A 16,150-nucleotide genomic window follows, 5' to 3' on the forward strand; every position below is an offset into this window, starting at 1 on the left:
AAGTGCTCTGTCATTTCACTCAGACTTCCTGAACATTATGAAATTGGCATGAATAGTGGAAAATGATACATCAAGTGTGTTTATGTGATGGCATGAATCTTTGTTTTGAGAAAGGTCTCCCTCTCTCTTTCTCACTCACTTTCTCTCTTCCTCTTTCACTTTCTCCCTACCCATTTTAATGAAATGAGTGGGAGCTTGTTTGTAAGTGTAGGCTAGCTAAGCTATTCTGAGTCTGAGCCTATCTGCAGTTTGTAGTACATAAACATCAACCACAACAATGTCATTAAAAATTGTCCTTACTCTCCTCTGTAACTAAAAATGTCCTCTCTTCTCACAGGTATTGTTGTTATAAAGCAAAGCAAAGCAAAGCCAGCTGTTTATACAATTGTACACATCCCATAAACTTTATACTGAATGTTTCTTCATGAAAAAGTCTGGCTAATTTGATAAATTCGAATCCACCAACTACCAACATGAGCGTTGGTAGTTGAAAGTCCAATTCGCAAAATTCCACAGATTTTGTGTAAAAAATCGCACTAACATTATGGGAAAAGTCAGCGGATTCTATCTAGGCCTGGTTATAAGTAATGGCCAACTCCTGTAGTGCAGGGTTGAGTCACTGCTAACTGGAATGCTGGCTTGACAATGGTATTTTACAAGCCAGAAAGTGTGAATTCACTTTTTCTCTGTCTGATAAGTGTGCCTTAAGCCACAATTAAAAATTGCGAAAGTGGCATTTGTTTTAAAGAAATATAGCATAAAAGCATATTTCAATCAAAATATTTCACGAAAAGAAGTATGTTTATGAAATGTATACATACAGTATACTTTTAAAATGTTTTATTGAATTGTCAAACTTAGTGTAACATAATGTGATGATAAACTACAACTACAACTGTGGTTGCTCTGCTATGACACCTTTAAGAAAGGGAATTTACTTCATACAGCTACTACAAATCACCTGGAGATGATTTGGTTTAAAATAATTGCAAAACGAAAAGTGAAGTTTGTTTTTAGAAAAGCTCAAGCATCATTTGTTTGCAGATGCCACTTTAGTTTAATGTTTTATATTTAATGCAATGACATTCAGATATTTTATGTATGAGTGTCCAAAAACCTTTAAGGCCACTGTATGTATATACTAACAATGTTTAAAATAGAGCTATCAAAATGAACGCGTTAACGTATGTGATTAATTTAAAATGTTTAACACGTTAATTTTTCTTAATTGAGATTAACGCATTTACCAATCTTCACATTCGGTTCTGACATTTTATTCAGCTCCGTGTGAGTTCTAAATACTTGTTGGTATAGGAAAGAACCTTTGAATTTGTGACAAGAAGGAGGGCATGGCCGGGCCGTGATGGTTCACGGAGTGAGATAAAGGGGGGCCGGAGACGCCAGTTCGAGAGAGAGAGACGCACGCGGCTGCATTGCATGTGTGTCTGTGTTTGTTTATGTTTGTTTAAAGTTAAGTTTGACATTAAAACTTTATGTTTACTGTTCAGCCGGTTCCCGCCTCCTCCTTGCCCGACTTGAACTGTTACAGTGTGTTTCCGGTGGGGACATTACATGGATGTACACACCAGAAACACACAACAGCGATTTCGTGCCAATGATCAAGAGATGGAAAAAGGACTTCTTACAAAACAAACCCAAATGGGACAAAAATGAAGTAGTTAGCATCCTTTGTGTGTTGGAATTTTACCACAGAAGAATGTCAAAACTGATGGACAGCATGTTGAAGTTCTTCCGTGGAGGGTCTATTGACGCTCCACTCAAAGTTCAAATGATTTTAACTTTGTACCAATTGCCACTGTTTTTCGAAGTGTCAGCTAAAGATTATCGGACAATTCAGATGAAGTATCATTACGTGATACTTCAGTGCCTGCGCTAAAAGTAGAACAAGACGTTGGTCATTTTTGGAATGGCATACTACCATAATACTCTTACTATTCCTGTTATACATAGATATGACACAAGCAGTAAGAGTAGTATGGGAGGAATGCCATTCCAGACTGTCTAGAGCGCTTTTCATGTGGAATTCAAAGCAGCGCTTGACACCCTGATGTGAATCATGTGAATTCCATATGCAAAGTGGATATCAACAGCCTGCTGGCTGATTAATATTGTGGAGGATGGGGGATTAAGAGATTTAATGTGCATTGCAATAAAAACGCAACCTATGGGGACTAATTCTTTCAATTAGTCAACCTCCCATTTAGAAATGTTTAATGTTACTTGCATTGGTGCTTGTAAGGGGGTTTAGCGGAAAGGAGGAGGCGAGAACCGGCTTGACAACTTAAATAATAATTTATTAAACAAAAACCCAAACAAAAACACATAACTAAAAACACAGCACAGCTGTCTGTAATTCTCTCTCTCTCCCGAACTGTCGTCCCCGGCCGCCTTTATCCCTTGCGCGCCCCATCAGGCTGATTGGGGACCGGGTGTGTCTCATTCCAGCCCGGCCCCGCCCTCCTCAGCTCTACACTCCTCCCGGCGTTGCCTCAGGCCGGGGAGCCCCCGGCATGACGTACATCCCCCCCACCCTTCCTCTCCGGGTGGGGGGGCGTGCCTTATGCCCCGACTGCCGGCGGGTCCTCCCCGCCTTCCTCGACCTGGGAGGAGAAAAAACAACACAAAATGGCGAGGGAAAGGCCAACACGGAGCGGCAGAGAGAGAGAGAGGAGAGAGAGAAAAAGAAACTCACCGGTTCTCTGATGCGCCGTCGCGTGGTCCTCGATCACTACTCCACCCTCTCAGGCGGACTGCAGCCGCTCCTCCCTGGGCGGACCGGAGTCAGACCTCCGACCCCCAGCGGACAGAACGCCCCTCCGCGTTCCCGGCGTCCCATGGAGACTCTCCTCCGCCCCTGGCAGCGGCCCTACCACTCCAGGCGGTCGGGGAGTCACTTCCCTCCTCCCCCCGCGGACGGCGGTCTTCTCTCGACCCCTCCGCGTTCCCGGGGGACGGCAGGGCACTCCTCCGCCCCCGGCAGCGGCTCCCTCGCTCCAGGCGGTCGTGGAGTCCCGTCCCCACTCGCCTCGCGGACGGCGGCCGTTCCCCGCGTCCGGGTAGTCGGGCTACTCCGTCCCCCGTCGGACGGCAGCGGCGCTCCCCTGGGTGGACGGCAGTGTCGAGGACTCTGCGACGGCGCATCAGAGAACCGGTGAGTTTCTTTTTCTCTCTCTCCTCTCTCTCTCTCTGCCGCTCCGTGTTGGCCTTTCCCTCGCCATTTTGTGTTGTTGTTTTTTCTCCTCCCAGGTCGAGGAAGGCGGGGAGGACCCGCCGGCAGTCGGGGCATAAGGCACGCCCCCCACCCGGAGAGGAAGGGTGGGGGGGGATGTACGTCATGCCGGGGGCTCCCCGGCCTGAGGCAACGCCGGGAGAACCGGCTTGACAACTTAAATAATAATTTATTAAACAAAAACCCAAACAAAAACACACAACTAAAAACACAGCACAGCTGTCTGTAATTCTCTCTCTCTCGAACTGTCGTCCCCGGCCGCCTTTATCCCTCGTGCGCCCCATCAGGCTGATTGGGGACCGGGTGTGTCTCATTCCAGCCCGGCACCGCCCTCCTCAGCTCTACACTCCTCCCGGCGTTGCCTCAGGCCGGGGAGCCCCCGGCATGACGTACATCCCCCCCCCCACCCTTCCTCTCCGGGTGGGGGGGCGTGCCTTATGCCCCGACTGCCGGCGGGTCCTCCCCGCCTTCCTCGACCTGGGAGGAGAAAAAACAACAACACAAAATGGCGAGGGAAAGGCCAACACGGAGCGGCAGAGAGAGAGAGAGGAGAGAGAAAAAAAGAAACTCACCGGTTCTCTGATGCGCCGTCGCGTGGTCCTCGATCACTACTCCACCCTCTCAGGCGGACTGCAGCCGCTCCTCCCCGGGCGGACCGGAGTCAGACCTCCGACCCCCAGCGGACAGAACGCCCCTCCGCGTTCCCGGCGTCCCGTGGAGACTCTCCTCCACCCCTGGCAGCGGCCCTACCACTCCAGGCGGTCGGGGAGTCACTTCCCTCCTCCCCCCGCGGACGGCGGTCTTCTCTCGACCCCTCCGCGTTCCCGGGGGACGGCAGGGCACTCCTCCGCCCCCGGCAGCGGCTTCCTCGCTCCAGGCGGTCGTGGAGTCCCGTCACCACTCGCCTCGCGGACGGCGGCCGTTCCCCGCGTCCGGGTAGTCGGGCTACTCCGTCCCCCGTCGGACGGCAGCGGCGCTCCCCTGGGTGGACGGCAGTGTCGAGGACTCTGCGACGGGAATCCCTCCTCCTTCCCGGGTTTCGGCACCAGTGTAAGGGGGTTTAGCGGAAAGGAGGAGGCGAGAACCGGCTTGACAACTTAAATAATAATTTATTAAACAAAAACCCAAACAAAAACACACAACTAAAAACACAGCACAGCTGTCTGTAATTCTCTCTCTCTCCCGAACTGTCGTCCCCGGCCGCCTTTATCCCTCACGCGCCCCATCAGGCTGATTGGGGACCGGGTGTGTCTCATTCCAGCCCGGCCCCGCCCTCCTCAGCTCTACAGTGCTATTTAGTGCATTTTTTATCTTTATACCATGGAAGGCTTTGTATGGATAATGTTAATAAAGCATTATGGTTACATTTAGTTTTGTTTTTCTTTCCTAAGAAATAAATAAATGCATTTTGACAGAAAAAACTAAAACTTATATATAGTCAAATTTCAGCATTTTCAACATCTGCGATTAATCGTGATTAACTATAAAATATTATGCAATTAAAATTTTTAATCAACTGACAGCACTAGTTAAAAAACAAAAAAGAGAAAGTACATGGAGTTTCTCTTTTACTATCTTCCTCAAGTGGCCTAAACCACTGAAAAAAGTTATTCATAGCACATTAACCTGCAAACACAGCATCATTAACTCTGATGGTTAACTTTTTGAGCAATTCTTTATTTAATTTGTTGTTTTATAGTTTTTATTGTGTTTGTATTAACACTTTATAGGCTCCTCTTAGGCACACAAGCAACTGTAAAACTGTTTGTGATATTTTCAAGGGAACTCTGTGTTCTCACAGAACTCACCTGAACTGCAATAACTTCTCCAAGAGAATTAAGGCCAAAAGTTCACTGCATGCTCATTTAATTGGCGAGATTGCATGTTTTTCATCTGCTCATTCTCTTACAATGTCTGTTTTGCCTCTGCAGATGCTTGCATGATGTTGTACACCACATGCAAGTATCTCAATGTTTGTAATTGGTGATGCTTAGTGACTGTTCCATGGCATCTGGCTGAAAGGCTATCTGGAATTAGAAGCCTTACTAAATGAAGTGTAATCTGTAGACCATTAAATACAATTTCAGAGCATGTAAGGTGGTCTTTCTATAAATACACTGATACACAAACAGGCAAAAACTGAAACCCAGTAAAAATCAGCTGCGCTGTGACCTGACATATCTTTTGATCTCCAGCTAGCACAACTGTGGTCTCAGAAGGGTTAGGTTTAGGGTTAAGGCTAAAGTATATTTCGGTTTTCCACGTGACACTACGTCTCGTGCATAGTGCGCGCGACACAAATGTCGTTATCAGTCCTGTGCGCCGGACTGTCCATGTCTTTGTGCAGCATCGGCACATGCGCCTGCTATTGACAGTAAGTTTTCCACGCTGATGTCCTCAACCAGTGGTGTGTCTTTAACGCATTGAGTTTCTCAGCCAGAGAAACAGAGAATTCATCCCTAGGCAGAACGACAGTGATCATACCTGCTCTGTCAGTCATAACCCACTGCTTAAAGATTATGTTATCAGGAAGTGTGTCATCTTTGTCTGACTCTTCAAGCATCTGCAGTAAGGCATCTATACCTGGACACTGGTCACACTTGTTGATCATGCAGTCATAAATGTTTATGTCACAGACTAGAAGTTCCAGCAGGTCCTTGTAGTCCACTTTTAGCTTTGCTGACTCAGCCATCAGCTTGATGTTCAGATATTGTTTGCAGACACAGACAGTGTGAGTTCCAGATGCTCCTGCCAGCACACACCATTTTGGCTCAGTTCACAAAATTTTGATCTCCCTATCTTTAACTCTGGGTGCTGATTTACATACCGTTCATTAAGGTTACTTAAAACTAAACGCTTTTGTTTATGAACTTTTTGAAGAACCCTGTGATAGATCATACTTCACTGTTGCCAATATCAAAAGTAGTAACATTTTAGACCTCATTTACAAGCATAAGCTATTGTATGTCAATCATAAACATAATTTTGGTAAAATACTGTTCATTTTTATTATTTGTTATGCTTATATTACATCTGTTAATTTTTCAAAATGCATGAATAAAGTAGGCTTTTCCCCAGTGGAATCTCAAACTAAAAAATTTGTACAGAAGAATGCTGCTATAGAGGACTTATTTCTGTGAAAATTATAGGTTCCTATCTGGTCCCCCACCAGAGATATTCAACCCGAAAGTAAGGGGAATTAAAAAAAGAAAACTGTACTTTCTCACCCCCATAAAGAAAAAAATAAGAGAAGTCTCAAACCTGAAATGTTCTGCATGCGCACTGTACTTAACTAGGTACCCCCTAAAAAAATTAAGACTGAGACTAGAACCCTTCCCATTATAAATTGACCCTAAAAGTGGAACTTTGAGCAATCTTGAGCATTACATTAGGACTTAAGTTCTAAGTCTAAGGAACAAGAATGTGCACCATTTTTCATATGTTCCTATACCTTGTAATGTGCTCTAGAGATCAGTTTTTGTTCCAAGGAGCCAGGACCATCTTAAGCCGAGATATTGAGGTTTCCATAAATGGCTGTATAACCTAAATTTGTCGTGTGCCATGACACAAAGATGGCTGTCATGGTTAAACCAAATAAAATAAAAATACAAAACTGGTGGTTTTGCCATACCAATACATAGAGGTAATCACTCAAAAAAAATAAAAAAATTAAATTAAATAGGAAAATTAAAAATGGTCAAGGAACATGTATTAGACCACATGAGATGGACTGACCCCCATGCAAATATGGGACGCTTGGGCATTTTGAGCACTACAATAAGGTACAGGAAGCCTTCTATATGAGACGTTTCGTTGTACGACCGGGGACCTTTTAAATACAGTAATGTTGGGGCATCTTAATTTCGGCCAAAATACAGCTGGCAACGCTAGTTCATGGTTAGAGTAGGGCAAGGGTTAGGGACAGGGTTAGGATTAGGATTTTGTTTGACAGGAATGTTGTTCCAGGACCAACAAAAGATCTAGAACCTCATCTAGGCAAAATCACAGTGACTAAAAACTCACACAAACACCCACATTCCATAAGAATTCCATAGGGCAAGTATTACTAAGTTTTGCAAAGCATTCCAAGTTTTACATAATAATTTTGGATGTTTTAGATTTGTTATAATCCCTTTTTTAACAGATGTTCTAAAGCGCTGATGTTAAGCTTGAGTTCCTTGCAAGCCAACGCCACCATCTTTACTCAGTGCTCTGTCTTCAATCATTGCATTAATTAGAACCATTCTGCACTGTTCATGTGCCAGGTGGATGGTGAGAGAGAGAGAAGAGTGAGAATGAGAGAGAGCGAGAGAGAGAGAGAGAGAGAGAGAGAGAGAGAGAGAGAGAGAGAGAGAGAGAGAGAGAGACTGGAAGATCTAGAACGAGGGTCACCGAGACATGATGATTACTCATTAGTTGTCATCTTGTGGGAATCAGCTTGTGTCCATGAATGTTTTTTAATCTGCCTGTTTGTTAAAAACTAATTCTGGGCCAGTGTGTCTGGCTTTGGATACATAACAAAGAGGAAGGTACTGTACTTTCCCTTCCTTTACAAAGCTTAACTGACACCTGATCTGACATACATAATCCCACATGAAGCACTTTATAAGCTCGGCGACATTCATGACAGTCAACGTCACAGAGATGAAAACGAGAGTGATTTGTTTGGCCTGAAAGAGTCTAATTCAATTTTAACCTCAACGCTTTGTAAAACTGTTTATGTTTAGACCACACCACAGGGTGAAAATATGTTACAACAGCAAGTCTTCCAATGCTCTTCACTTATTACTGAATGGCAGAACCACTTCAAAAGTGTCACCGAGTTATTTTGCTACGTCTTCTTGCGTAGAAAACAACCAGATGTATGAAAAACTGTGGAATTAGTCACATATCTTTATGTCCCCACCTAAAATTAAGTATGTGTAACATGCAAGCACAGGGCAGGAAAACACATTTTCATTAGAGGTCAGTGTTGCCTGGTTGTGTCACTTTAAAGCACAACATCCTGCTTTGGCAAACTAGCAAGTTTTCAGTTGTTGGTAAAATCAAATCTGTTTCTGGCAAGATGATCATGGGTCTCTCAATGTCCAAAATTATGTCAGACCAGAATCAACACACAATAGTCAAATTCATTTTTTTACTATTAACTCAGCATCATTAACTCCAATGGTTAAATTTTTGAGCAATTCTTTATTTAATTTGTTGTTTTATAGTTTTTATTGTGTGTTTGTATTAACAATTTATAGACTCCTCTTAGGCACACAAGGAACTGTAAAACTGTTTGTGATATTTTCAAGGGAACTCTGTGTTCTCACAGAACTCACCTGAACTACAATAACTTCTCCAAGAGAATTAAGGCCAAAAGTTCACTGCATGCTCATTTAATTGGCGAGATTGCATGTTTTTCATCTGCTCATTCTCTTACAATGTCTGTTTTGCCTCTGCAGATGCTTGCATGATGTTGTACACCACATGCAAGTATCTCAATGTTTGTAATTGGTGATGCTTAGTGACTGTTCCATAGCATCTGGCTGAAAGGCTATCTGGAATTAGAAGCCTTACTAAATGAAGTGTAATCTGTAGACCATTAAATACAATTTCAGAGCATGTAAGGTGGTCTTTCTATAAATACACTGATACACAAACAGGCAAAAACTGAAACCCAGTAAAAATCAGCTGCGCTGTGACCTGACATATCTTTTGATCTCCAGCTAGCACAACTGTGGACTCAGAAGGGTTAGATTTAGGGTTAAGCCTAAAGTATATTTTGGTTTTCCACATGACAGTACGTCTCGTGCATAGTGCATGCGACACAAATGTCATTATCAATCCTGTGCGCTGGACTGTCCATTTCTTTGTGCATCATCGGCACATGCGCCTGCTATTGACAGTACTAAAAGAGTTTTACAAAGTAGGCATGTACACATGTCGAACACATTCGTATGGGCTCGTGAAAGAGTAAACCATACTTAGAAAGTCTGAGCGCTCAACTGTGCGAGAGATGTACCGGCACATGTAAAAATGAAGCCTTTAGGGTAAGGAATATATTAATGTAATTACTACTTAAATGTTTACTTCGAATAGTGTTTGCTCATGTCTTGCGCTAGCACAATGCGTCACACATAGGTGCACGTGCGTTCAACTTGTTCCAGTTTCTGCCCCTACGGGGCCATTCAGAAAGAACAGAGCGATTTTAGCAGACTTCCCATAAGATCAGTCTCGATTTTAGGGTAGTTTATGGTAGGGCCATTTTTTCAACATAGGTCAGTCCATATCAAGTGGTCCAATAATTGTAAAGTTAGTTGCTTGACCATTTTTAATTTTCCCAAAAATTTTTGGAGTGATTACATCTATGTATTTGTATTGCAAAACCACCAGTTTTTTATTTTTATTTTCTTGGTTTAACCACGACGGCCATCTTTGTGTCATGGCACATGACAAATTTAGGTTATACAGCTGTTTACGGAAACCTCAATATAGTGGCTCAGGATGGTCATAGCTCATTGGGACAAAAACGAATCTCTAGAGCACATTACAAGGTACATGTACATATATAAACATTTTGCACATTCTTGTTCCTTAGACTTAAGTCCTAATGTAATGCTCAAGATTGCTCAAAGTTCCAATTTAAGGGTCAATTTATAATAGGAAGGGTTCGAGTGTCAGTCTTAATTTTTTTGAGGGGGTACCTAGGTAAGTATAGTGTGCATGCAGAACATTTCAGGTTTGAGACTTCTCTTATTTTTTTCTTTATGGGGGCGAGAAAGTGCAATTTATTTTTTATAAAATTCCCCTTATTTTCGGGTTGAATATCTCTGGTGGGGGACCAGATCAGAACCTGAAACCTCAAATCAGAACCTGACATAAATAAGTCCTCTATTGTATTGAGTTTGAGATTCCACTGGTTACAGAGCTAGGGCTAGTACAAATCTGGGGAAAAGCCTACTTCATGCATTTTTAGAAATGAACAGATGTAATATAAGCATAACATATAACAAACATGAACAGTATTTTACATGTTTGCATGTACATGTTTTATTAGAAGCTGTAAGGTTTCCTCTCTCAGTCTCTCTGAAATGTTGTGGGAGCGTCCGGTGACAGTAGTCATTTCGGCAGTTGTCAGTTTTCTGAGAACATTGTTCACGGGAACCCACACTTTGTCCTCAGCAGACATTTTGAATGATGCTCTTGGTCCGGGTGGGTGGGAGAATTTTACAAAAACATCACAGTTTTCCACGCTGATGGCCTCAACCAATGGTGTGTCTTTAACGCATTGAGTTTCTCAGCCAGAGAAACAGAGAATTCATCCCTAGGCAGAACAACAGTGATCATATCTGCTCTGTCAGTCATAACCCACTGCTTAAAGTTTATGTTATCAGGAAGTGTGTCATCTTTGTCTGACTCTTCAAGCATCTGCAGTAAGGCCTCTATACCTGGACACTGGTCACACTTCTTGCATAGAAAACAACCAGATGTATGATAAACTGTGGAATTAGTCACATATCTTTATTCCCCCACCTAAAATTAAGTATGTGTAACATGCAAGCACAGGGCAGGAAAACACATTTTCTTTAGAGGTCAGTGTTGCCTGGTTGTGTCTCTTTAAAGCACAACATCCTGCTTTGGCAAACTAACGAGTTTTCAGTGGTTGGTAAATTCAAATCTATTTCTGGCAAGATGATCATGGGTCTCTCAGTGTCCAAAATTATGTCAGACCAGAATCAACACACAATAGTCAAATTCATTTTAATAAGCTTATTTAGACTCATAAATCCCTCTGTTAATTTTCTTCCACCCTGTTTTCCAGGTTTGTGCTCAAACTGGGAAAGAAAAAAACATTGCATAACCCGTTTTTAGAGAGAATGATGAAATATGTCCCACTACTTTAGTTGGTCTAGGTCCAGATATACTTTGGATGTGGTTTCCCACCTTGTCTCTGCTTCTCTCCCATGATTAACATCCAGCAATTTTCTTTCTGTCAAAGACAAGTGTGTGTTGTCCAAGACTGAGAAGTGTATAATAGCAGCAGACTATCACAGCACAAAGAGGCATAACTGATCGATACACACTCCACCTGTCTGACATGCACATAAATCAAAGGCCTTAAAAGGCTTAATAAGACCAATATCATGGTCATGTATCAAATACAATGGCACTGATTCTAGTCCAGATTCTCAACCTTTTTGACTTCAAGGCCCCCCATTGTCAAAGACAATATTCAAAGACCCCATCCCCAGAAATAAGGAGTTTAAATAATTTTAATCATCTATTTTAAAAATTAAAATAATTACTCATGATATATTTGATGATATAAATAAATATAAGTTTATTTATTATTATTTAGCATTTTCAATAACCATAGTTTATGTTAAGTAATATTAAAGGATTATTACGGGTTCAATACAAGTTAAGCTCAATTGACAGCATTTGTGGCATAATGTTGATTACCACAAAAAAAAAAAAAAAAAAAAAATCATTTCAACACGTCCCTCCTTTTCTTTGAAAAAAAAAAAGAAAAAGAAAAAAGAAAAAAATAAGGTTACAGTGAGGCACTTACAATGGAATTGAATGAGGCCAATTTTTGGAGTGTTTATAGGCTGAAATGTGACACTTATAATTTTATAAAAGCACTTACATTAATTCTTCTGATAAAACTTGTGTATTAATTGAGCTGTAAAGTTGTTTAAATCGTAATTTTTTCGGCTCTTTTAGAGTTTTAGGGGTTATGGTGTTACGTTCTCATGGCAACAAAATTGTAACAATGGATTTGGAATTAGAACTTTACACAGAAAATGTTAGTAAGCGATTTAATCAAAATAAAATCATGTTTATGCATATTGTTTACGTCTTGTGTCTACTTTTGAAACAGTGATTATTTTAACATTTGCAGATTGGCCCCCATTCACTATTGTAAGTGCCTCACTGTAACCCAGATTTATGCTTTTTTCAAAGAAAAAGAGGGACGAGTCGAAATAATTTTTTTGCGGTAATCAACATTATGCCACAAATGCTGTTGATTGAGCTTAACTTGTATTGAACCCAGAATATTCCTTTAAGTTATGTTGAGTGCCCTTTGGAAGTTTGCTGAGGCCCCCTAGTGGGCCCTGGCCCCCTCCTTGACAACCTCTTTTAGTTTTTAGTGAATCCCCTAAATATACCTCTGTCTTGAATAGTTTACATTGCAAAATCAGGGATGAGATGATACATGGTACTCCAAGATAATTCAATAAAAACAATGATAATACCATTGTACATGTCAAAGTAACCATGGTATTACCATGGCACTATTCCAAATAAACATGGAAGTCCTATGGTACTTTGGGCCTATGGTTTGCAGAGTCACATTACTTTCAAGGATGCTTTGCACATGCTGTTTTGTTGATGCGTTTTAATCCAAAGTAACAATTTTATCCATAGCGACAGCTGACATCGCTATAATTTGAACTGACTCTAATTACTCTAGCCTTGGCAAAGGAATATTGAGAAATCACTTTGTCTGCAATATTACGTTCCATCATTCTGAAATAGAGGGTGGATCAACAACTGTGGCTGACTGTTTTAAGGAAAGAAGAGAGCACATGGGTGTGTGTCCTCATTTGTTAGATTTAGCTGGAGAGCTTCTTAGTCTCTGAGAATGCAGACATTTATTCATGCTCGGCAGCTGCGTGGGATTTTTGCAGAATTGTTCCACTTAATTCTCTCATCGTGCCAACAGGGCTGTACAAAATTACAGTGTTGCCACTTGTCACCATAGCAATATGTCAGTGTGGGGGTGTATAAATAGTATGCTTGTAACGCAGTCATATAACAATCAATGTGGTAATACAGTACCAGAAAATGCAATAGTTGTTGACATTACGGTGATGAATTAGATCTGGGCTTTATTGGCTATTTGCATGAAATCATATCCACTAGATGGCACTGTAACACAGTTACAGTATGTCTTGTTTTGAAAGACAGAAAAAAGAATAAATTAATATTGCTGTGTGGGCCAATCCCATGCTATGTTGTAATAGCATTCCAACATGCTTCTCTTACTGTTTCTGCAGTATATAGTATGTATACTACACACAGTGTGCAGATTTTCTTTATTCATTAGTCTATTCAGTGCATGTGCAGTATACGTTAAAGCACACTGCATGGAATATTGTATCCCACAAAGGAATGCTCTTAACTTTAGCTTTTATTTCCAGTGTGACGAATGAACAAGAAATTATTACAGCTGAAATCTCTATTTTTATCAATCATTATTTGAACAAACTAACACAAGTTATGAAAGTTTAGACAAAATGTAATAAAAATGCATAATATGTCAGAGCAAGGGTTTCCAAATCCTTATCCCCCTCTCTCCACTGACTTACTTAATAAAAGGGTAAAAAAAAAAAAAAAGAAAAAAAATTACTTTAAAAAGTTAAATATCCAGAATGAAATGGCACTCTATGTGATAAGGTTTTGTAACAACAATGAAGCATACTACTGTTTTTTTTTTATTGCATCATGCCTACTTAGTAATATTTATGCTTATGTTGAGCTGGCACTTAACAGCGTACATGCAGCATCACGCAAAAACAGAAGTTCTCAGTTACTGATACCATTGTAGAAATGTGCTATTTGCAGTCAGTGATGATTGTGAAAGCGTGGTGAAAGCATCTAATTATAATTGCTAATAGAGTGCATCAGTCTGGTTCCAGAAGTAAAAATCCCATTCATTTTTTCCATAGACTAATTTAGTTCAATGATAACTAAACATTTAAAGACAGACCTACCGTGAGCTACGAGGTTCTATGGTATATGCCTTTTTTTAAACTATCAGTCCACTGTATTTCCACTTCATTGTTTAAAAATTGTGTTTAATAGTAGAATTCCTGGTGAACAACTACATTACCCATGGTTTAGCAAAGACAACTCCACCAATCAGAGAACCGCAGCCAACATAGCCCAAGAAAAAAGCCTAGGAGCGAACGCCTACTCACATGACTTACTGTGAACCAGTCGAGTTGGACTCACAACACCCTCAAACTACATATATATACCAGAATATTTTGCCGTAAACGTAACCTTTTTGCATGTGAGTTTCTCCTGTACAGATGGACCTCCCAGCATTAGTTCTTTAGTGCGCTGTAATTTAAAACAAATCTTAACTTACACCTCACAGCAGATGCACTGAAGGACAGATTATATCACAGCAGGTGTATAATATATGTGATCAAACATATAATGTGGTTTTTAGATGTTTATAATGATTGATAATGATAGATAAGATATGATCACAAATGCGCTTGTTCACATGCAATGCAGCATGGGATTCTGAGTTCGTGACAGAAGCATAGAAGGTTCTAAAACCTAGTCCTTCCACTTTCCCAGCACCGGAAGTTGTTAGAATGAGTGACAGATGGAATGGGAGAAGGCTCGAGTGGTCTGACTAGTTAGTATATTCTTTGTTTGACAACAGAATACATGGCCACGTCATCGCTTCATCAAAACAGTGCACTCTGACGGTAATGCCTTGAAACTTTTATTTAGTGATTATTTGAATGTTTGTAACATAAAAATAAAGATATTGTAATGTTGAAAAGACTATTTGAGCAGCTGGTTCATTATGACAAATGATTCAGTCCCTCTTTGGCTGGTAAACAACAGCACAAATGCAGATCACACCGGTTTGATCGAAGGCGTCTGAGCCCAGCCTAGTGTAATCACACCGGTTTGATTGCACGTGCGAAATCGTTAAAATATATTGTTTCTATACTTATAACCAACAACTTAACATCCATAGATTTACAAATTTCTACCATTTTTTAATCGATTACGTCATTCGCAGTGTTTCATGGGATTGTAGTTTGTGCCTTTGTGAAAGACAAGTAACTTTGTCTTGTCTGATTTTTGAAATACTTTTTTTGCTTCAAATCCATGTTTGTAATGTTGTGATTTACCTCGGAGCTGGTTGGTTTGGTTCATGGCTTAAAAATCTTTTATGAAGGATGTCATGAAAAGGTTATAGAAAAAATGAATGGGAAAAATACTTCCGCAACCAAGATGGCTGAAAAAGTGGGCGGGCACTGTTGCGCTCTATTGAGATAAAACAAGCAATATTTGGCTGGTCATGTGATCTCAACATGGCGGCGCTCAATTGTGGCATAATGTTGATTACTACAAAAATAAATTTCGACTTGTCCATCCTTTTCTTTAAAAAAGCAAAAATCTGGGCTACAGTGAGGCACTTACAATGGAAGTAAATGAGGCCAATCCATAAATATTTAAAAACTCACTGTTTCAAAAGTATAGCTACAAGACAAACAATATGCATGTTATCATGATTTTAGTGTGATAAAAGTTCTTACTAACCTATTGTGTGTAAAGTTAAATCCAATTTTAAAACTTTGTTGCCATGACAACATAACGCGGTAAACCCTGAAACGATCATGAAAACAAAGATTTAAACAACTTTACAGCTCAAATAATACAAATATTTTAACAGAATAATTTACAGTAAGTTCTTTTATAAGACTTCACATTTATGCCTTTAAAACCTGCAAAAATTGGCCCCATTCACTTCCATTGTAAGTGCCTCACTGTAACCTTGATTTTCTGCTTTGTTTTTAAAGAAAAGGTGGAACAAGTCAAAATAATTTTTTTGTGGTCCGTTCAATGCAAGTGACCTTTGTAGCTTCTCTTTTGCTTTAAATTCTCCTCCCTGCCCAGTAGGTGGCAATATGCACAAAGAATGTGAATCGCCAAAAAACAAAAGAAGAAGAATGTGGAAGTGAAAGTGTACATTTAGAGTAAATATAGATTTAAATATTGATCTGTTTCTACCCACATCTATCATATCGCTTCAGACGACATGGCTTTAACCACTGGCCTTCTGGATTACTTTATGTGCTTTTTGGAGCCTCAGAG

Source organism: Myxocyprinus asiaticus, chromosome 32, assembly GCF_019703515.2.
Source record: "Myxocyprinus asiaticus isolate MX2 ecotype Aquarium Trade chromosome 32, UBuf_Myxa_2, whole genome shotgun sequence".
NCBI lineage: Eukaryota > Metazoa > Chordata > Actinopteri > Cypriniformes > Catostomidae > Myxocyprinus > Myxocyprinus asiaticus.